The 22,832-nt window shown below is 41.5% G+C and overlaps 1 long non-coding RNA gene across 2 annotated transcripts; it reads left to right on the plus strand.

The window, feature by feature from the left end:
• The first annotated feature begins 3,634 nt into the window (after positions 1-3,634).
• Positions 3,635-22,168, plus strand: LOC138912473 (uncharacterized). 2 transcript variants are annotated; one of them, XR_011418016.1, is made up of 7 exons: positions 3,635-4,443; positions 4,513-4,843; positions 4,897-5,261; positions 7,665-7,865; positions 20,191-21,225; positions 21,295-21,625; positions 21,679-22,168. It is a non-coding gene; the product is annotated as an uncharacterized lncRNA (long non-coding RNA). The 2 variants fall into 2 exon arrangements; XR_011418015.1 differs by having other exon boundaries at positions 21,347-21,625.
• The last annotated feature ends 664 nt before the right edge of the window (positions 22,169-22,832 follow it).

A 22,832-nucleotide genomic window follows, 5' to 3' on the forward strand; every position in this document is an offset into this window, starting at 1 on the left:
TCCGATTTAAAAAATTTCTTCTACATTTCGATAAGTATTGATAAACACCATAAAACTGCATTTTTACTTTTCCGAAATATTGAAATTTTTAAAATCGTATATAAGGGATTGTGGGCGTTAGATGGGACGTGGCACCCTTTTGAAACAAACTTGCGCTGCGTAGGAGCTCCTAGAATCTGCATGCAAAATGTCAATCTTCTAGCCTTTATAGTTTCCGAGATCTCAGCGTTCATACGGACAGACAGACGGACATGGCTAGATCGACTCGGCTAGTGATCCTGATCAAGAATATATATAGTTCATAGGGTCGGAAACGCTTCCTTCTACCTGTTACATACTTTTGCACGAATCTAGTCTACCCTTTTACTCTACGAGTAACGGGTATAACAAAGTAAACAGCAAAGGGCCTAAATGACTACCTTGAGGAACTCAAGATGTCACGTTAATAGATTACATGGAAACCCAAGCTGATCTAATTTAAATAAAAGGACAAATCAACATCAATCACTGCGAAGCCGCGCATGACCTGCTTAGCCAAACCGTGCGCGAAATCCAAGCAGACGTAATGCTAATCGATAAGCTTGACGGTAGGCTCATCCCAAGTGCGCGTGAACGAGCTCTTCTTGGAGGATGATGCAAGGGGAAACAGAAACGTGGTTATCGCTGGAATTTCAACACGGGCCAAGAAGTGCGGGTCGGTCTACAGGAACGCCAGGAAAACATTTCTCGAAACTATCGCGTCACTTGATGTAGCCCTACTAAATTCTGGATCGGAACAAAATTTTAGAAGAGCCACAGCCTGCTCAGTAGTGGCCCTCACCTTCTGCAGTAGCTCGTTTTCCCAACTTTGTTCGATGACACCATGGAAAACTCTGCACTGCGGGCGACCACAAAGCCATAATCTGTGACATATCCCGAAACCGACCGGCTACAGCAGCCCCAACACACAGTCGTTTCAGCCCAAAGTCCCTTCAAGAGGGCTCGTTCCACAGAGCATGGAGAGACCCTGATACAGGGGACCACCGCAACCTAGAGCCAGTCTACTGGTGGACAGAAGAAATCGCGGCATCCCGTAGCGACTGTTTGCGCGCCAGAACAAACTTTTAAAAACACGGCAACAACACCATTATTTTGACCGCAGATATATGCCTTTATGTTTTTTGACTATGTTTTCTTAAATTTGTTTCTCCCTTAAAATAAAATCCTTAAATTATTTTAAGTATTATTAAAAGATATAGAATGTATCTTTTAAAAAACTTTAACATCAAAACAAACCATGAATTCGTTTGCCTGTGATACCTTCGGAATGTTGGAAAGTTTCAGCATTTTTGAATTTTGAGGCTTTTGTGCTAAGAATTCTTGCATCGGGGAACTTTTTGGAAAACTCAGTTTAACTTGAGGATTCTTAACGAATACACCTATATAGCATCCATCAAAGTAAATTTAAAAAACATTAATTTTGTTGCACAGTGTTATTTAAGTATTCAGCATAAAACCAAAAACCGGGCATCTGGCGTTGATCATCTGAACAGGCACCCAAAAGGTTTGGCGGCCAGGCAGGGGCCGGTCATAGGTGAGGAAGGGAAGGCATCTCTCCCTGTTTAGTTGTTGCCCAATCTTTTATTCCCGTTATATTTTTTCGCAAACATTAAATCAATGATGATCAGCTGTGCGAAAGGGGCTGCGGGTGGCATAGCACCGAGCTTCGAAAATGGTAGCACGTAGATACATTTAAAATACACGAGAGAACGCTATAGTCGGTTTGGTGTCCGGAGTATCTAATACCCGTCACTCGGCTAAAGCGAGTGCAAGGGAGATAGATATCTACCATTTTTTTGAATGCGTTTAACTTTTTAATGAATGGTCCGATTTGAAAAATGTTTTCTAAATTTCGATAGGTATAAATATACACAACAAAAATGCATTTATACTTCTCAGAAATATTTTAAGGTGTGGGCGACAGACACATTTTAAAATCGTTAGTGGGCGTTAGAGGGGGCGTGGCGCTCGGCTGATATAAACTTGCGCTGCGTAGAAATCCCTAGAATATGTGTGGAAAATCTCAACCTTCTAGCTTTTGTAGTTCCCGAGATCTTAGCGTTCATACGGACAAACAGACAGACGGACAGAAGGACATGGCTAGATCAATATATATACTGAAAAGCTGGGAGTTAAGTAGCGGTGCTTGCTTGCTGTGGCTTTGTGGATGATTGTAGTTGATGATAGATGATGAACTGCGGGTCAGCTTGGAGAAGCTGCTGGTTGCGGTGATGGGTGAAGAGGGGATGCTGATGCGGATGCTGTTGAGGTGCAGATGCCGAGAAGATGCGGATACCGACGATGATGGTGGATGCCGATGATGATGTTGGATGATGCGGCGGATGCCGATGAGGATGATTAAAAGTTGGTGTACAAAAGAAAAGAAACTCAAAAAGATGCGGAGCAATATTCTTTTCGTAGCAACGTTTTGTTCTTTTTTTTTTGGTTTTAAATCATCGCATGGATGATCAGATGGTTGGTCGCAACCACACTGCCGCATAGACCAGGGGCTCGTGGTTTGAAGGTTCATGCGCGATACACCCACGTCGACTCAATTGCTATCGATGTTCATCCTTTTGTTGGCTGTTTTCGATGTCTTTGAATTCAGAGTTTTTTCTCTCGAATGTTATGAGTGGCAGACCGATGTGTGGGTTGTCCAGAGATTTCAATTGGCGTTGTTGTAGCAAGACCACAGGCGGTGGTTTGCAAGGAGCTCCAGGACGTGATCGTATATGTGCTCATACGTCACTCTGATTGGCTCAGATTTAAAACCACAGAAGGTGGTTTTTTAAAGACTTCTTGGCAGTAAGCTTGACAGGAATGTTTATTGGCCAAATGCCATAGAAAAATACACAATTATAAATTTAAAAGTTTATATAAATAAAAAATAAACAAGAGAGAACGCTATAGTCGGGTTGTTGTCCCGATTATCTAATACCCGTCACTCAGCTAAAGGGAGTGCGAACTCTGTGTCGGGTTGGTGTCCCGACTAATAATCGTAACTCAGCTAAAGGGAGTGCGAGGGAGATAGATATATAATTTTTGATTGCGTATAACTTTTTAATGAATGGTGCGATTTGAAAAATGTCTTCTACATTTCGATAGGTATAAATATACACAACAAAATTGCATTTATACTTCTCGGAAATCTTTAAAGATGTGGGCGCAGGACCCATTTTAAAATCGTTAGTGGGCGATTGTGGGCGTTAGAGGGGGCGTGGCGCTCGGCTAAAATAAACTTGCGCTGCGTAGGAAGCCAAAGAATATGTGTGGGAAATCTCAACCTTCTAGCTTTTGTAGTTTCTGAGATCTCAGCGTTCATACAGACGGACAGACAGACAGACGGACAGACGGACAGACGGACAGACGGACAGACGGACAGACGGACATGGCTAGATCTACTCGGCTAGTGACCCTGATCAAGAATATATATACTTTATGGGGTCGGAAACGCTTCCTTCTAGCTGTTACATACTTTTGCACGAATCTAGTATACCCTTTTACTCTACGAGTAACGGGTATAAAAATAATAAATTTTGCCAGCTTCCTTAAATAAATCGGTTTTTTTTTTGGTTAGTAATTTGTTAAGGGGGGGGGTAGGGTCTTTGGCACCAAAAAATCTACTAACTTTGCGATTTTTTCTGTAAAAACTGGTTGGATGAATTTATTTTAAACCTTTTGTATATTATTAAGTGTCATTTAATTAACATCCACTAATTTTTATAGCCGATACTATCGGCTCATATATCGGCGGCAAAGCGATTGCTGGAACACTATTAAAAAATGGCGTTTTGCGGTGTTCACTGTACCTCCGCTAATAATGATCGGATTTCCATTTTGTTTTTACATTTCGTTTAAGAATTTAAAAAACCCGCCCCTGGGAAGACCTTTTTTAATTTTTTATTTCTACCAATTTCTTTCGAAAGTCCAAAGACAAAAATGCGTTTTTCCCCTACAACTTTTGACTTTAAAGTTAAAAAATAAAAAAGTGCTTCCCAGGGGGCAGGTTTTTTTTTACGACAAATTTGAAAACGAGCCGTTTAGAAATGCCGATGAACACAGACTTTCGAAACGTGGTTTCGAAAACAAAACAAGAGAGAACGCTATAGTCGGGTTGGTGTCCCGGCTATTTAATACCCGACACTCAGCTAAAGGGAGTGCGAAAGCTTGTTATGGAACTGCCAAGATTGGTTGATATAATAGCACATCTCTAACAACAAAACGTAAACAAGGCTAAGACTTACAATTTTGGGACAATTTGACGGAAAAGTGGCTTTAGATGTGGCTGCCACCGCGCACCCACCCTTCCTGTGGTGCCCCAAGGGATGCGAGGGAGGCACCACCCATCGTCAGCGGCCGGATTCACCTCCAGGCGGTCTACGACCGGTCCATCTCCCCCAACAGGTAAGCGACTCACACAATCATTTTCATTCTCTGAATACATTAAATAATTAACAATATTTTTCATTGTAGGTATTTAAATTGATGTTTCTTTAACTAGGCTTCCTTGCTGAATATTTAAAAGGGGTCACAGCGGTAGCACCAGTGAAGATTAGAAGACTATAGACGCCGCGAAAGCAATACTTCGCGCAGGCGGTATTTGGACAAGTGCACCTTTTTGGGTCGCCTAGTCCTGAGGAGCTCCGAGGGACGAGAAAGGACGTGTTTACAAATCTAATAAGGTAAGTGCCTATCGACTAATGTGGTTTCCTCACTTCCAGGGATTCCCACGACCAAATTGGGCTACTTTACGTACAAGAAAGGATGGACTTATTTAAATCCACATCAATGGACAATGGAAAGGGTAAGTTATATATACATATTTAATTTCTTAATTAACTATTTGGTGGTTTACAGCTTCACGTCGGAATTGCTGTCGGCGCAGACCGAAAGCTGCCTAATGGCGGTCTATGGCGAAAAAAAACCGGGCAAAGTGCGAACCGCGGTTCGCCGCTGGACTTTTGCCGGCGAGGAAAGGCTGCCAGGTGGTCGAGGCTGGACCTTTGCCGGCGAGGAAAGGCTGCCAGGTGGTCGTCGCTGGACCTTAATCAGCGGCCAGGACTAACACAAACTTGCAGAGGACGGATCTGCTGAAGGCGGCTTGGAAGCGCGAAGCTGAATTTAACACCTGCGTGGGATGGTCTCCCAAACGGATCCGGAACGGACTCACCGGTGTGATGTGCCGGGATTACCGGCCAGTCGCTGGTTACGCCGCTCTGGAGGTAGGTTCCTGGGTCCAGGTTTTCCCACTTAGGTTATGGCGGATGGCTCCCTCGCCAAGAAAAGGTTTCTACTCTGCCAAAATTCCTGTCCTCCACAAAATCGTTGCCGGGGCCCTTTTGATGGGTCCCCGGATATCCTAAGAACACATTCACTCGTAAAATAAACAAATTTCTATTAGTGATTAAACACTAACTACCTTTCTAAATTTATTTCGCGAGCGCGGTTTAAAATGGATCATTGGATCCGCAATATGGCAGCTACTGACTTGCAGTTTGGCCTACCTTTTGTAGGATTGCTTGTCTTTTGGCTAAGATTGCTTTCGGCCCAAAAGTTGGCAACAGAGTTTGGTCTACATGGCTTAGTAGAAATATAGTCTCCTGAGCCAGAACTCCCAAAACTTCACCAAATTGGTGAAAAGGCTTGAGCGACAGGTCGGACTCAGGGTCCCGACCCGAAGTCAATTTCGTTTAGAGTCACACCAAAATTACCAGTGGAGCGAAACGGAAGAATGTTGCAAGTGCAGTGAGAATTCAACTTAAATAAATTTTAAATCCAATATTACCGGCAGTTGCCGTCACAATTGTTGTGAAGAAATAAGTGCTAAAGTGCCAACCCCTAGTGGGTAAGTTTTGTTGGTGCGAGAAGGTGAAAAACAGTGTTGGGAAAGGCCAACCGGAAGAAATCCCAAACTGGCAACCAATCTACCCATCAACCGATCAGCCAACCAAATCAACCGAAGCTGCAGCAGCCTCCAAATCCCGCATCAACAACATAGCGCTGGAAATATTATTTTACATTTACATAAATATATTTTTTTCTACATACACTTTTATATGTTGTAGAGTAGCCCAGTAGCCAACGAAATTTAGGCTAGGGATAATTTACCGGCAATACCGCCCATAAGCCGTAGGGAAATAAAGCCCCAAGAGAGAAAATGAAGTAATCATCCCCTGAAATATAAAATCAATTCTAATTACATTTAAAAACTTAAAGTAACGAATTTTACGCGTCTTTTTACGCCGCTAGAAACAGATCGAAGCTGAAATTTAGTTTAAGTAGTTTTAAGAGTATAGTTATCATCAAGAGAGAAGGTCAATAACAGGAAAAATATACAATAGAGCTAAGCAGTCCCTTCTTCCCATGTACGTTTCCCTTCCCTCTCCCATATCTTAACGGCAGAGTACCGTACTGCTGTAGATTGCGAGTGAGAGTAACACACGTGATCTCTTAAGTAGTTGAGGTTCGCTTTCAAACGCCCTCCCGAGAAGCGCTTCATCGTGGGAAAACAAAGTGAGTCTATTGTAATGTACTACCGTCATAAACAGCTCAACTATCTTTTTTTAACATAAAACAAAAGTCTGAAGAGAAAACAAATATTAAAAGTTAACTCGTAACAAAAATTAAAAATTTACCCCTTACTAAATGCCGTACTGAAAAAATTTAAAGAAACTCCAATTCCAAAAATTTTCTCCCCGTAAAGCCCAACCCACAACTCCCTGCTCAATAATATAAAATTTCAAACCACACATATAATGTCATAATTTTACATACATTCTCCCATTCTACCCGATCTCTACTTTAATTTTGTTTCATGTAAATTCGGAGCCTTATCTACATGAGCTCTGAAAAATTAAGCGATCGCTAAATTTAGTTTTGATACATTATATTTAAATTTTTATACACAACTTATACTGTAATCATTTCTTAGGATCCTAATGCTCTTGTTTAGAATTAATTTTTGTCATTTAGTAGGATTTTTCTATGTTTAAAAATAAAATTTATAATGTTCGCTGAAGTTGAGTAGTTGTCTATAGGGAAGCCATGCGTCGTCGAATGTTGTCTGTCATGTAAAGTGTAGTCGCCTTTTAGGGATCGCCATAAATATATCTGGTCGATGGTGATCATGGTAGGGAGGGCAAGTCAGCTTGAACAACCGCTGACATAAAGGTACTACATCCTTGTTTGTCCTTGTCTGTCCTTTGCTAGTCAATAGTCCGGTCCCTTAGTCCTGCGGTGATCCTCGTACATTTTAGCACGCGAATTAATAAGATTTTGTTGTTTAGCCATAGAGCAAGTAGCAGCGTTCATAAAACATATCCCCGACCCCCCTCTACTGGTAACTCATGCCGGAACCAGCGCGTGCTTAACGTAGGCTACAATTCCATCAGCTCTCGAAACGTAGTTCGCTACACTTTCTTGCCTCGCCATTTTCTAAGTTGGAGCTCTCAAATGTGGGTCATTGGACGATCCAAACCCAGTTAAGAGAATCCTCAGAGCGAACCGGGATTCATTTAAAAAGCTAGATTGCCCAATGACCAACAAAAGGGGGCGCCACTACGTTCTGGGGTTACCCTGCCCACGCTATCGATAACTCCCTTGCCTCGATTTCTATTTTCTTCTAGCCGGTTCCAACTTGAAATGCAACACCACTCAAGGATTTTAAGAGACGCCACCGGATTTGAAGCCACTCGACGAAATCATTGGGAGCATTTGGATCCTTTCCTGGTGGAACCTGGATGATTACGCCGTTTGCAGTTCCATACGGTGCCCAACGCGGAGCCCACGCATACATGGGAAGTATGCTGACATCAGTGTTGGGAAAGGTACTGTGTTCTTTTACCTAGGTAAGGTAAAAGGTATTGGGCAAAAATAAATACCTAGGTAAGGTAAAGGTACTTCAATTTCCCAGTACCTAGGTAAAGGTATAAGGTAAATATATTGTTTTTTTTATTTTTTATAATTTTTTTGTTTTGTTCAATGTATTCATTTAAACTTAAAATAAGACTAGTTTTCAGTTTTTAGTCGTCTTAATCAAACAATATCTTTTCATTTCATTTAAATTTAAATGTTTTAATTTTGTGCATATATTTTTAAAACACGCGGTATGCACGTATCACTTCATTAATGTATTTATGAAACCCTCATGTACATATTTGGCGCGCAAAAATTCCTTATGTAGAAACATTGACTATGTATATGTATATGCCGTTTTTTTACGTACATACGGCATTTTTGCGCGCCAAATACACTTTGGTTTCATAAATAAATTGATGTAGTGATGGGAACATACATACGTGCACAAAATGATATAAAATAAAACTGCGATTAGTTTTAACTTCACAAAACAAACAATAGACCGGCTGAATTCCAATGACTTTTAATGCTGCGTTCCGACTATTACAATTTCGAAACGAAACGATACAATGAAACGATACTACAGTGTCGCAGTCAGATTTGGCTATTTTAAATCAGAGCAATGTTTAATACCTATGTAAGTACCTTCATAATTCCAAAGGTATATAAAAATCTGTAGCTAGGTAAGGTAAAAGGTACTCAATTATTTTTATACTTAGGTAAGGTAAAAGGTACCACTAAATTGTACCTAGGTACATACCTAGGTAAAAGTATCTAGGTATGTCCCAACACTGGCTGACATCAACATTCTTTGCTCTTATTTACTTTGTTTCTTCTCCCAGATCATACCCGGATATCTTCGGCGTGGTAAGCTCCGAGATGGCGTCGTTGCAGGTCTTCCAGTTCGTAGGCATTGTTGCCGACGGCTTTCACCACTCGAGCCTTAAGGATTTTCCTTGCGAACTTGGCGTTAAACGACTTGCCAAAGTCACTGAGGACGAAGTTGCGTCGATACACCTCCTGATCTGGCTTTGCCAAGAAGTTTCGAGCCCGTTGGTCATACCGCGGCTTCGGTCGTACGCTGTCTCCAGATACTTTCGGACCTTCTCCTAGATCACTCGGAGTTTATCCGCTGTCTTCATTCCTGCCATCTCGTGGTCACACAAGGACTTTAGCTTCCTCGCTAACCTATAGTTGGCTCCGTTCAGAAACATGTGATGTCCGAATACGGTGAAGAACGGCGCTTCTCCTGTCGCCGAGTGAATCGCATTGCGGAGCGCTAACTCAATCTCCGGAAGGTACACGTCCCAGTCTCGATGATCACCATCTAAAAAGCTCCGGATTGCTGCCAACACGCTTCGATTGACTTGTTCTGCTGCGTTGCTCTGTGGTGAGTATACCGAAGTCTTGAGGTGTGATATCCCGAAACTCTCCATCGCCTCTTGGAAGACGTGAACTGCCGACCATTGTCTGAGTGTACTGTTTTTGGGACGCCAAATTTGTAAAATACCTCGTGGATAAGGAACTCGACGACCTTCGAGGCGGTAGCTTCCTTCATGGCCTTCAGGAACACGAATTTGGAGAAATGGTCAACCACGATGAAAATCCAGGCATGACCCTTCTTGGACCTCGGATATTTCCCCAAGAAGTCAATATACAGCTTCTGGAATGGCTGTTCCGTCTGGACTCTTTCCCCAATACCGACCAGCATCCGGAAATTTGGCGCGTTCGTTTCCTTGCAAAACCCCACATCCACGTACAAACTCGCGTACTTGGAGCACCATGCCTGGCCAGTAGAACTGTCGTCGGAGGATTTCCAGCGTCTTTCCCATTCCGCCATGAGCTGCTTTTGGGTCCGGATGCGCACGCTCGATTACGCTGTGGATCAGACTCTGTGGGATCGACAGTTTCCACTCGCAACCTTCCACCTCATCGTCCAGATTCGCTGGAGAAACTCTCTTGAAGATGAGACCATCCTCGATCTTTAAGGTCCGGTAGGTGTTCCAAATTACTCTCTACATCCTTCACTAATTCAAGGTAATCTTCTCCAGCAAACTCGGTGGTTTCGAAACCCAACACCTCCGTCGGATCCACCACTAGCTCCTCTACACACCGTGAAAGGGTGTCTGCCACGACGTTCTCGCTTCCTTTCCTGTGCTCGATGTTGAAGTGGAATCCTTGAAGCTGCAGTGACCACCTCGCCAACCGTCCCGACAGATCCTTAATGGACATGAGCCACTTTAAGCTGGCATGATCGGTGATGCCGGTGAATGGCATCCCTTCGACATAGGGCCTAAACTTGCGAATAGCCATGAGTGCTGAAAGACACTCACTCGGTTACGGTGTAGTTAACCTGATGCTTATTCATCTTGGCCGATAAAAAAGCAATCGGCTGCTCTTGTCCGTCGTCGTCTCGCTGGAAAAGCACCGCCCCTACTCCAACGTGTGACGCATCGCACTGAATGAAGAACCGCCTCTTGAAGTCCGCATGTACCAGGACTGGTGCAGTCGTTAACGCCATCTTCAAGGACTCTACGGCTAGCTGGGCCTCTGGACTCAATGATAACTTCGAGTTTCCAGTTTTCTTCAGCGATTCGGTAAGCGAGGCGGCCAACGTCGCGAAGTTCTTTATGAAGCGGCGGTACCATCCGGCAGTCCCAAGAAACGCTCTCACCTCCTTCATTGATCTAGGCTCCGGCATCCTCCTGATTGCGGCTACTCGTCCTGGATCCATCCGTAGACGACCTCCACCAACGATAAAACCCAGGTATGTCAATGACTTGAAGCAAAACATTGACTTGCTGGAGCCAGTATCAACAGATCATCTAGGTAGGCGAAGACGTCCGAACGGATTTCAGCTGGGATCACTCGGTCCATGAGTCTCACCAACCGCTGCGCCGCGTTGCAGAGTCCGAAGGGCATAACCCGGAACTGGTAGATAGGTCGACCAGGAACCGTAAAGGCCGTCAGCTCCTTGCTTTTCGGGTCGAACTCGATCTGCCAGAATGCGAACTTCAAATCTACACTGAAATTGTAAAAAATCCGATCGATTCTGGACAGGATGCCGTCGATACTAGGCAGCGGGTAAGCGTCTTTGATGGTCAGACAGTTTAACTTGCGTGAGTCTAGGCAGAATCGATCCTTTCCAGGTTTCGACACTACCGTCGTCCGGTTGCTTTACGGGCTCTTGCTCTCCTCGATGACTCCAAGCGCTATCATCTTGTCCACCTATCTTCGACTGCCTTTTGCTTCGCGGGCGGCATGGCATCCCTCAATCAGTTCGATCGTGTGTGTTTCTAGATTAGTCGTTCCCAGACCATCCTTCTCGAACGTGAGAAACACGTCATGGATCTCCGCGAGCTGTCGAGCGTCCGCCTCGGAGAAGGTCCAGGATTCGGGATCCGGCTTTTATATATGATGGACGTTGATGCACTACGAGCAGTACAAACAAGTGGCCCAACGACACCAAGCACGTGCTTGTTACGCGCGTGACCCTGTTATCAATTTGATAACAAGAATACATAAAACAAATAAAGACGGGACACATAATAAGCGTAAAGAAACAATTAGGAGTGAAGCAGATGAGCTAAAATATTAGTTTTTAATACCGGGATAGAAGTTGAGATGCAAATTAAATGATAAAGGATGTTATAATTATTACAAAGATCGCGAAAGGGCTCGTGCTGATCAAAATTTGATGTACAACGTGGTAAATTAAGAGGATGATAATTTCGTGTTCGTCTAAAGGGAACATTAAAAGTTAGGCAGCTTACAAGTTCTACAGAATCAATATCACCTCTTATAAGATTCGCCTGCGGAAATTAAAATTGAAAATTAAGCATTGCTTAATCTTTGGTTTTTATTTTAAATTTAAAAAAATTCTAATTTTTATTCTATAAACCCAGAAAAGATTTTAACAGAACCTTTTCCCTTGATATCCATAAAAACAAAAATATTTTGTTCTTTGAAAACAACTTAAAAAACATGTGTTTTTTAAATCTTTTTAAAATTATTATGGATGGTTTGCATAAGTTAACAGATGGACAAAACAGAAACAAACAGATTCCTTTTTCGACACAATTCCTTACACAAATTTAATTTAAAACATTAGAACTTTGTCCAAAACAAATACCCGGATATCTTTGGCGTGGTAAGCTCCGAGATGGCGTCGTTGCAGGTCTTCCAGTTCGTAGGCATTGTTGCCGACGGCTTTCACCACTCGAGCCTTAAGGATTTTCCTTGCGAACTTGGCGTTAAACGACTTGCCAAAGTCACTGAGGACGAAGTTGCGTCGATACACCTCCTGACCTGGCTTTGCCAAGAAGTTTCGAGCCCGTTGGTCATACCGCGGCTTCGGTCGTACGCTGTCTCCAGATACTTTCGGACCTTCTCCTAGATCACTCGGAGTTTATCCGCTGTCTTCATTCCTGCCATCTCGTGGTCACACAAGGACTTTAGCTTCCTCGCTAACCTATAGTTGGCTCCGTTCAGAAACATGTGATGTCCGAATACGGTGAAGAACGGCGCTTCTCCTGTCGCCGAGTGAATCGCGTTGCGGAGCGCTACCTCAATCTCCGGAAGGTACACGTCCCAGTCTCGATGATCACCATCTAAAAAGCTCCGGATTGCTGCCAACACGCTTCGATTGACTCGTTCTGCTGCGTTGCTCTGTGGTGAGTATACCGAAGTCTTGAGGTGTGATATCCCGAAACTCTCCATCGCCTCTTGGAAGACGTGAACTGCCGACCATTGTCTGAGTGTACTGTTTTTGGGACGCCAAATTTGTAAAATACCTCGTGGATAAGGAACGCGACGACCTTCGAGGCGGTAGCTTCCTTCATGGCCTTCAGGAACACGAATTTGGAGAAATGGTCAACCACGATGAAAATCCAGGCATGACCCTTCTTGGACCTCGGATATTTCCCCAAGAAGTCAATATACAGCTTCTGGAATGGCTGTTCCGTCTGGACTCTTTCCCCAATACCGACCAGCATCCGGAAATTTGGCGCGTTCGTTTCCTTGCAAAACCCCACATCCACGTACAAACTCGCGTACTTGGAGCACCATGCCTGGCCAGTAGAACTGTCGTCGGAGGATTTCCAGCGTCTTTCCCATTCCGCCATGAGCTGCTTTTGGGTCCGGATGCGCACGCTCGATTACGCTGTGGATCAGACTCTGTGGGATCGACAGTTTCCACTCGCAACCTTCCACCTCATCGTCCAGATTCGCTGGAGAAACTCTCTTGAAGATGAGACCATCCTCGATCTTTAAGGTCCGGTAGGTGTTCCAAATTACTCTCTACATCCTTCACTAATTCAAGGTAATCTTCTCCAGCAAACTCGGTGGTTTCGAAACCCAACACCTCCGTCGGATCCACCACTAGCTCCTCTACACACCGTGAAAGGGTGTCTGCCACGACGTTCTCGCTTCCTTTCCTGTGCTCGATGTTGAAGTGGAATCCTTGAAGCTGCAGTGACCACCTCGCCAACCGTCCCGACAGATCCTTAATGGACATGAGCCACTTTAAGCTGGCATGATCGGTGATGCAGGTGAATGGCATCCCTTCGACATAGGGCCTAAACTTGCGAATAGCCATGAGTGCTGCAAGACACTCACTCGGTTACGGTGTAGTTAACCTGATGCTTATTCATCTTGGCCGATAAAAAAGCAATCGGCTGCTCTTGTCCGTCGTCGTCTCGCTGGAAAAGCACCGCCCCTACTCCAACGTGTGACGCATCGCACTGAATGAAGAACCGCCTCTTGAAGTCCGCATGCACCAGGACTGGTGCAGTCGTTAACGCCATCTTCAAGGACTCTACGGCTAGCTGGGCCTCTGGACTCAATGATAACTTCGAGTTTCCAGTTTTCTTCAGCGATTCGGTAAGCGAGGCGGCCAACGTCGCGAAGTTCTTTATGAAGCGGCGGTACCATCCGGCAGTCCCACGGGCTCTTGCTCTCCTCGATGACTCCAAGCGCTATCATCTTGTCCACCTATCTTCGACTGCCTTTTGCTTCGCGGGCGGCATGGCATCCCTCAATCAGTTCAATCGTGTGTGTTTCTAGATTAGTCGTTCCCAGACCATCCTTCTCGAACGTGAGAAACACGTCATGGATCTCCGCGAGCTGTCGAGCGTCCGCCTCGGAGAAGGTCCAGGATTCGGGATCCGGCTTTTATATATGATGGACGTTGATGCACTACGAGCAGTACAAACAAGTGGCCCAACGACACCAAGCACGTGCTTGTTACGCGCGTGACCCTGTTATCAATTTGATAACAAGAATACATAAAACAAATAAAGACGGGACACATAATAAGCGTAAAGAAACAATTAGGAGTGAAGCAGATGAGCTAAAATATTAGTTTTTAATACCGGGATAGAAGTTGAGATGCAAATTAAATGATAAAGGATGTTATAATTATTACAAAGATCGCGAAAGGGCTCGTGCTGATCAAAATTTGATGTACAACGTGGTAAATTAAGAGGATGATAATTTCGTGTTCGTCTAAAGGGAACATTAAAAGTTAGGCAGCTTACAAGTTCTACAGAATCAATATCACCTCTTATAAGATTCGCCTGCGGAAATGAAAATTGAAAATTAAGCATTGCTTAATCTTTGGTTTTTATTTTAAATTTAAAAAAATTCTAATTTTTATTCTATAAACCCAGAAAAGATTTTAACAGAACCTTTTCCCTTGATATCCATAAAAACAAAAATATTTTGTTCTTTGAAAACAACTTAAAAAACATGTGTTTTTTAAATCTTTTTAAAATTATTATGGATGGTTGGCATAAGTTAACAGATGGACAAAACAGAAACAAACAGATTCCTTTTTCGACACAATTCCTTACACAAATTTAATTTAAAACATTAGAACTTTGTCCAAAACATATTGTTCAAAAATAGGATGTCATACTGCGTTGAGCATGTAATTAAATTTCCAATCCATTGCAATTAAAGCCTAGAAACATTTGAAAAAAATTTTCTCAAAGAAAAAAATAGATAGGATACGAATTTGATTAAATTTACATGTTAAAAATATTAAACTCTTTTTCAATTTCGGAGAGTTTTGACTATTGCTGTCTCGCTCTTACCCAGATAAATTTATGCATTTTTTTGTAGGAATTAAGAGTGCCAAAATATGAATTTCAAAGCAGTACTTTATCGAAAACAAAGCAAAAAACTGCCAAAATATGGATTATCACGCCGCGTTAAGTTTGTAATTCAATTCCAAATCGATTAGCGTTTAACTCTGGAAAAAAACTTGTATTCTTAAAAAAAAATTGCTAAAAGTTTTACATAGCTCTCCAACAACCAATATAATAATTATACCCGTTACTCGTAGAGTAAAAGGGTATATTAGATTCGTGCAAAAGTATGTAACAGGTAAAAGAAAGCGTTTCCGACCCTATAATATATATATAATATATATAATATATATATTCTTCATCGGGATCACTAGCCGAGTCGATCTAGCCATGTCCGTCTGTCTGTCTGTCCGTTTGTCTGTCCGTCTGTCTGTCTGTATGAACGCTGAGATCTCGGAAAGTATAAAAGCTAGAAGATTGACATTTTGCATGCAGATTCTAGGAGTTCCTACGCAGCGCAAGTTTGTTTCAAAAGGGTGCCACGCCCCCTCTAACGCCCACAATCGCTTATATACGATTTTAAAAATTTCAATATTTTGGAAAAGTAAAAATGCAGTTTTATTGTGTTTATCATTTAAATCGGACTATTCGTTAAAAAGTTACGGCGGATCAAAGTTTTTCTCCATCTCCTTCGCACTCCCTTTAGCTGAGTAACGGGTATCTGATAGTCAGGGCACCCGACTATAGCGTTCTTTCTTGTTTTGATTAAGATTTAAAAAATTTGAGGGAATATTTTTAATTTAAGTTCGCCTTGAATGGTTATAACCGCTTCAAAATGTAATGGGACAGTTAAAAAAAAATTAATGTCTCCGATTCTTATTTAAAAAAAAATGAATGCCAGAGTTAGGATAATTTTAGGCTTAATTTTATTTCATCGGTCCCTTAAAACAAATCCTATTGACATTGGCCTTGCTACCTCGTTCTACATTTTCTATTTCTATTTTCTATTTATATTTTTTGTTTTTTAAAGATGCAATTTTTAAACTATTTAAACCGAGTTATGTTTACTCTTTGTAAAGATGTTAATTCTTGATAATTAATTAGTTGCCTAAGAATGTAGCAAAGCTAATTTTATGCACATGGATAAGTACAAACCAAATACTCTTGGCGAATTTGCTACCGGGAGGGTTTTGGAAGGTATCCACAGTAGACAACTATTATAAGGAAAACAAATATGTTTTGCTTTATGTATTTGACTAATTTAAGAAAAGACATCAAGAAAGGCAATTCCAAATTACTGCATTTTACCATTGATATTTTGTTTCAGTATTTTTGTTTTCACATTAATTTTTCACCTTGATTAGAATTACATTAATATTAAGGAAGGCAGGTGGGCGGGGAAGCCGTGAATCAAATTGTTTAAACATTTGAATTTGTTTAAACAATATGAGGCACGTGTTTGAATATTTAATGTTCTTTTAATATTATCAATGCGATTTGAATTTTAGTTCACAAAAATCGGTTACAAAATGTCTTATGTATGTATGTTGTGGAAATGTAAATGAAATATTCTTTTACCAAAGGATATACGTATTGTCTTGAATTTGAATTTGATCGACTCTCAACTCCTTAGTCAGCTGCAATGCACACACACAAACGTACCCACGCATATATGTATCTAATGGCTGTGTGTGTAAAATGCGCATTTTTTGGACATATTTATTTTGTGCGTGTGTGTGTACATAGCAGAGCAAATCGTTGTTTGTTTTTGTTTTTTTACAGATCCAAAGTTTGTCGATAACTCAACATTTGAAAACTAATAAATAGTTTGCTGATCGGGCTTTTGCATTTTAAAAAACAAAAGCAATTTTAAGGAAAATTTCGACTGTAAAATTCAGCTTAATGGGATTTCTGTAAGGTCTACCGATATTTTAAAATTTAACGTTTACTTAAGAAAAAGGCGCAAAAGAAAAGATTTGCGATATAATCGATTTTTTTTGGCTGTGGTATTTTCATTTTCCCCTTGCGCGGTCACACTTAAATTGCGACAGCAGGACATACATATGTACATACATACATGCGCCAGCAGAACATACATAAAAACATATGCGGACGCGTGACGTCACATCAGGTTAGCCAAATTTGAAAATATTGTGAATTTCCAAGAAATTTAAATGCAGTTATTTGCGGGTATGTCATAAGATTATGAACATCACATTTTTAAACCATTTTAACAACATTTATAATAGAGAAATGGCAAAAGAAAGAATTAATAAAAATAAAAAATCAAATTTTGGGGCACTTTGGGGTCGTTTTTTTTTTTCTACAAAGTACCCCTTACGCGGCTCCTAATTATTTTGGTAATTACTGTGATTTTTCTAGATTTTTAGGTCAATCCGTTCTGGGTGGAATTTGCTACTGACCGTTTTTTAGAGGTCGACCTTTATAGTAGTTTAGATAAGGAAGGCAGGTGGACGGGGAAGCCGTGAATCAAATTGTTTAAACATTTGAATTTGTTTAAACAATATGAGGCACGTGTTTGAATATTTAATTTGTTTGAATATTTAATGTTCTTTTAATATTATCAATGCGATTTGAATTTTAGTTCACAAAAATCGGTTACAAAGTGTCTTATGTAAGTATGTTGTGGAAATGTAACTGAAATATTCTTTTAGCAAAAGGATATCAGTATTGTCTTGAATTTGAATTTGATCGACTCTCAACTCCTTAGTCAGCTGCAATGCACACACACAAACGTACACACGCATATATGTATCTAATGGCTGTGTGTGTAAAATACGTACATAGCAGTACATAGCAGAGCAAATCATTGTTTGTTTTTGTTTTTTACAGATCCAAAGTTTATCGATAACTCAACATTTTAAAACTAATAAATAGTTTGCTGATCGGGCTTTTGCATTTTAAAAAACAAAAGGAATTTTAAGGAAAATTTCGACTGTGAAATTCAGCTTAATGGGATTTCTGTAAGGTCTACCGATATTTTAAAATTTAACGTTTACTTAAGATTTGCGATATAATCGATTTTTTTGGCTGTGGTATTTTCATTTTCCCCTTGCGCGGTCACACTTAAATTGCGACAGCAGGACATACATACCCTTCAGTTCTGGCGTCCCATGTCGGGGACAATTCCTTAGGCCAAACGCTCGGCCGCTGTCGACGTCAGCAGAGCAGTCGTCGCAGCGTCGACGTGAAAGAAAGAGAAGCCGATATTTATATATTGCGCTCTCTTTCCTTGTCTTATAATTTGCCTGCACTCGACGCTAGCAGTGACAAATTTCGGCCGGTCCGTCATTCTCTTTTTCGCCTTTCAGTTATGTTCAGTTAGCAACCAAAATTTAGCCGGTAAAATTTGTGTGACGCAGCGAAATGTGTATGCCATTTCATTTTTCAATTGGTCCATAATAATTTTTAAATAATAAAATATTAAAAGTTGTATCTCCACAAAAATTATTTGTGCTTTTACTCAATAGAAAGGGTATACATAGAAGCATTGGCACGCGGCAAAAGTGATGATGAATCAAAAGAAAACGGGAAAGCAAAATCATGACTGGCTGTATTTTTTGACTGTCAATCGAAGAGAACAACGTGCTTAAATTTGTGCGTAGACAATTTGTAATTGGCGATTTAAAAAATTGTACAAGTGTTTACCAATTGTATTAAAAGTTAGGTAAGTGGCATTTTAATTCATTTACATATATGCAGTTGATATTAATTAAAATAACCGGTAGGTTTATGTCCGGTTTGCTATTGTTTCTGGGTAGAAAAATTCTTGCAATATGTACATTAGGGTGGACTTAAAAATAAAACTAATTTTTTTTTACTTTTTCTTTCTTTTATGGATTAAGGATACAAAAAAGTCATATATGAAGGGGTGAGGGCATGGCTTTAGAAATTTCATAGAAAATAAGTCCACCCTAATGTACATACATACACACATTTCCCGTGGCCAGCGCTAAAAATGCTTAGGATATCGCTGCGGTCTCTACTTGATTTAAAAAGGTAAATATAAAAATATACAAGTAAAACATATTTTTAAAACATATGTCTGTCTTTAATTTTTTCAGGGTCCTTCGTCAAATATTCACGCGGACAAATTCATGAGGACGGCAATCTTACATAAAAATCAAAAACAAAAAAAAACAAGGGGTATTATTTATAATTAATTGTACGAAAATGTAAGTAAAACAATTGAACACAAAATACAATTTATAAAATGAAAGAGCCAATAAAAATTACAAATAAATTTGTATGTTTCTTATTTTATATAATGCAAGGAAAGAATTTTTTTGTGTATGAAATTGCTGATGACATTTTTAAAAAGTCATTTATGAAATCACCTATGACACAAGGTGACACGATGATGGATTTTCCTAAGTGACAACCCATTGGACAAATTCTGAATGTCCCTCGTGAAATCATAAGGGACATGTCACCGGTTGGTGACATCTCAAAGGACAATTTCGTATAAGGCCCTTGGTATATCCCCGGGGACTTCGAATAAATTTCCTTTGAATTGTACTAAAGGAAAAAGCGGAACTCCCATACAATTTTCTCTATGTGGCATCCTCGGTTCGTCCTGAGGTACAAATGACATGTCCTCGGGCTTACCTTTGGTGATTACTGAGGGAAAAGTGACATCTGGAACTGAAGGGTATGTACATACATACATGCGCCAGCAGAACATACATACAAACATATGGGGACGCGTGACGTCACATCAGGTTAGCCAAATTTGAAAATATTGGGGACTTGGTTAAGGATGCTGAATCTTCAAGAAATTTAAATACAGTTATTTGCGGGTATGCCATAAGATTATGAACATCACATTTTTAAACCATTTTAACAACATTTATAACAGAGAAATGGCAAAAGAAAGAATTAAAAAAAAAAACAAATCGAATTTTGGGGCACTTTGGGGTCGTTTTTTGTTCCACAAAGTACCCCTTACGCGGCTCCTAATTATTTTAGTAATTACTGTGATTTTTCTAGATTTTTAGGTCAATCCGTTCTGGGTGGAATTTGCTACTGACCGTTTTTTAGGGGTCGACCTGTATACAATACATATACATACATAAAATACATAAAATAAAAAATTAATAAAAAACAAAATAAATAAATAAATATATCACCTCCTTCTCCTATATTCTGCCCCTACTAATTCTTTCTCTTCTTTCTTTCTTTTCAGATTTGAATCAGGGGAACCGGTCACCAGCCGGTGGACTCCGTGCCGAAAACTTTCCTGCGCATAATTTTCCGTAATATGTCCTGACACGCCGCTCGTCAACTGGACTGGCTATTAACCATGTACGTTGATAGTCGCCAGTTAAGAACATCGGCTGCTCGTTGAATCCTGTATGCAATGTTTTCGCGCGTATGTTTTGATTCTCAGATCGAGGTGATCGTGCAGCGCGTGTCCATGACAGGTCACGATCACACATTTAAGTTTAAAACCGAGATGAAAAATATAACACACCCACGAAACCAAAACAAAGGATAAACTTCTACTATAACAACAAAAATCTCTACACAATAATTTAATAAATAACAAACTAAACCCTACCTAATTTTAATCACAGATTTTTATCACAGATTTAATCGCAGTTTTCGCTATCTGCGGATGCAAATCTTCCCCCTTCTAGGCCAAGATGCCACCCGCAGGTCGCCGCTGCCTCTGCGATCTGGGCAAGCCTCCTGTCCTGCTCAAAACCCTAACCCTCTTAATTTGCCCTACAGCCCACCACTTCCGGGGCAGCTGCATGCCACTTCCTGTTGCCCTGCAAGTCACCGGTCGTGGAGGCTGACAGGATAGAAAAAGGTGAAAATTGTGAGACGCCGCCGTCCCGACAATTTTAATTTGTATTTTGTTTGGACGCCATAATGTTATGGAACTGCCAAGATTGGTTCTCCCGGGACAGCACCGGCTAGCTCCGGAAATCCCAGGGCGGAGTACCCCCAATGTCCCACAGTTCCACAACACTAAAAATCGATAACTATCGACGTCTCACTGTACATATAATAGCACATCTCTAACAACAAAACGTAAACAAGGCTAAGACTTACAATTTTGGGGCAATTTGACGGAAAAGTGGCATTAGATGTGGCTGCCACAGCGCACCCACCCTTCCTGTGGTGCCCCAAGGGATGCGAGGGAGGCACCACCCATCGTCAGCGGCCGGATTCACCTCCAGGCGGTCTACGACCGGTCCATCTCCCCCAACAGGTAAGCGACTCACACAATCATTTTCATTCTCTGAATACATTCAATAATTAACAATATCTTTCATTGCAGGTATTTAAATGGATGTTTCTTTAACTAGGCTTCCTTGCTGAATATTTAAAAGGGGTCACAGCGGTAGCACCAGTGAAGATTAGAAGACTATAGACGCCGCGAAAGCAATACTTCGCGCAGGCGGTATTTGGACAAGTGCACCTTTTTGGGTCGCCTAGTCCTGAGGAGCTCCGAGGGACGAGAAAGGGCGTGCTTACAAATCTAATAAGGTAAGTGCCTATCGACTAATGTGGTTTCCTCACTTCCAGGGATTCCCACGACCAAATTGGGCTACTTTACGTACAAGAAAGGATGGACTTATTTAAATCCACGTCAATGGACAATGGAAAGGGTAAGTTATATACACATATTTAATTTCTTAATTAACTATTTGGTGGTTTACAGCTTCACTGCGGAATTGCTGTCGGCGCAGACCGAAAGCTGCCTAATGGCGGTCTATGGCGAAAAAAAACCGGGCAAAGTGCGAACCGAGGTTCGCCGCTGGACTTTTGCCGGCGAGGAAAGGCTGCCAGGTGGTCGACGCTGGACCTTTGCCGGCGAGGAAAGGCTGCCAGGTGGTCGTCGCTGGACCTTAATCAGCGGCCAGGACTAACACAAACATGCAGAGGACGGATCTGCTGAAGGCGGCTTGGAAGCGCGAAGCTGAATTTAACACCTGCGTGGGATGGTCTCCCAAACGGATCCGGAACGGACTCACCGGTGTGATGTGCCGGGATTACCGGCCAGTCGCTGGTTACGCCGCTCTGGAGGTAGGTTCCTGGGTCCAGGTTTTCCCACTTAGGTTATGGCGGATGGCTCCCTCGCCAAGAAAAGGTTTCTCCTCTGCCCAAATTCCTGTCCTCCACAAAATCGTTGCGGGGGCCCTTTTGATGGGTCCCCGGATATCCTAAGAACACATTCACTCGTCAAATAAACCAATTTCTATTAGTGATTAAACACTAACTACCTTTCTAAATTTATTTCGCGAGCGCGGTTTAAAAAGGATCATTCGGATCCGCAATATGGCAGCTACTGACTTGCAAATTGGCCTACCTTTCTTGCCTCGCCATTTTCTAAGTTGGAGCTCTCAAATGTGGGTCATTGGACGATCCAAACCCAGTTAAGAGAATCTTCAGAGCGAACCGGGATTCATTTAAAAAGCTAGATTGCCCAATGACCAACAAAAAGGGGGCGCCACTACGTTCTGGGGTTACCCTGCCCACGCTATCGATAACTCCCTTACCTCGATTTCTATTTTCTTCTCGCCGGTTCCAACTTAAAATGCAACACGCTGTACTCGGGTTGGTGTCCCGACTATAATCGTAACTCAGCTAAAGGGAGTGCGAGGAAGATAGATATATATAGATATTTTGATTGCGAATAACTTTTTAATGAATGGTCAGATTTGAAAAATGTCTTCTACATTTCGATAGGTATAAATATACACAACAAAATTGCATTTATACTTCTCGGAAATCTTAAAAGATGTGGGCGCAGGACACGTTTTAAAATCGTTAGTGGGCGATTGTGGGCGTTAGAGGGGGCGTGGCGCTCGGTTG

This window comes from Drosophila takahashii, chromosome 2R (genome assembly GCF_030179915.1).
Source record: "Drosophila takahashii strain IR98-3 E-12201 chromosome 2R, DtakHiC1v2, whole genome shotgun sequence".
Taxonomy (NCBI): Eukaryota; Metazoa; Arthropoda; class Insecta; order Diptera; family Drosophilidae; genus Drosophila; species Drosophila takahashii.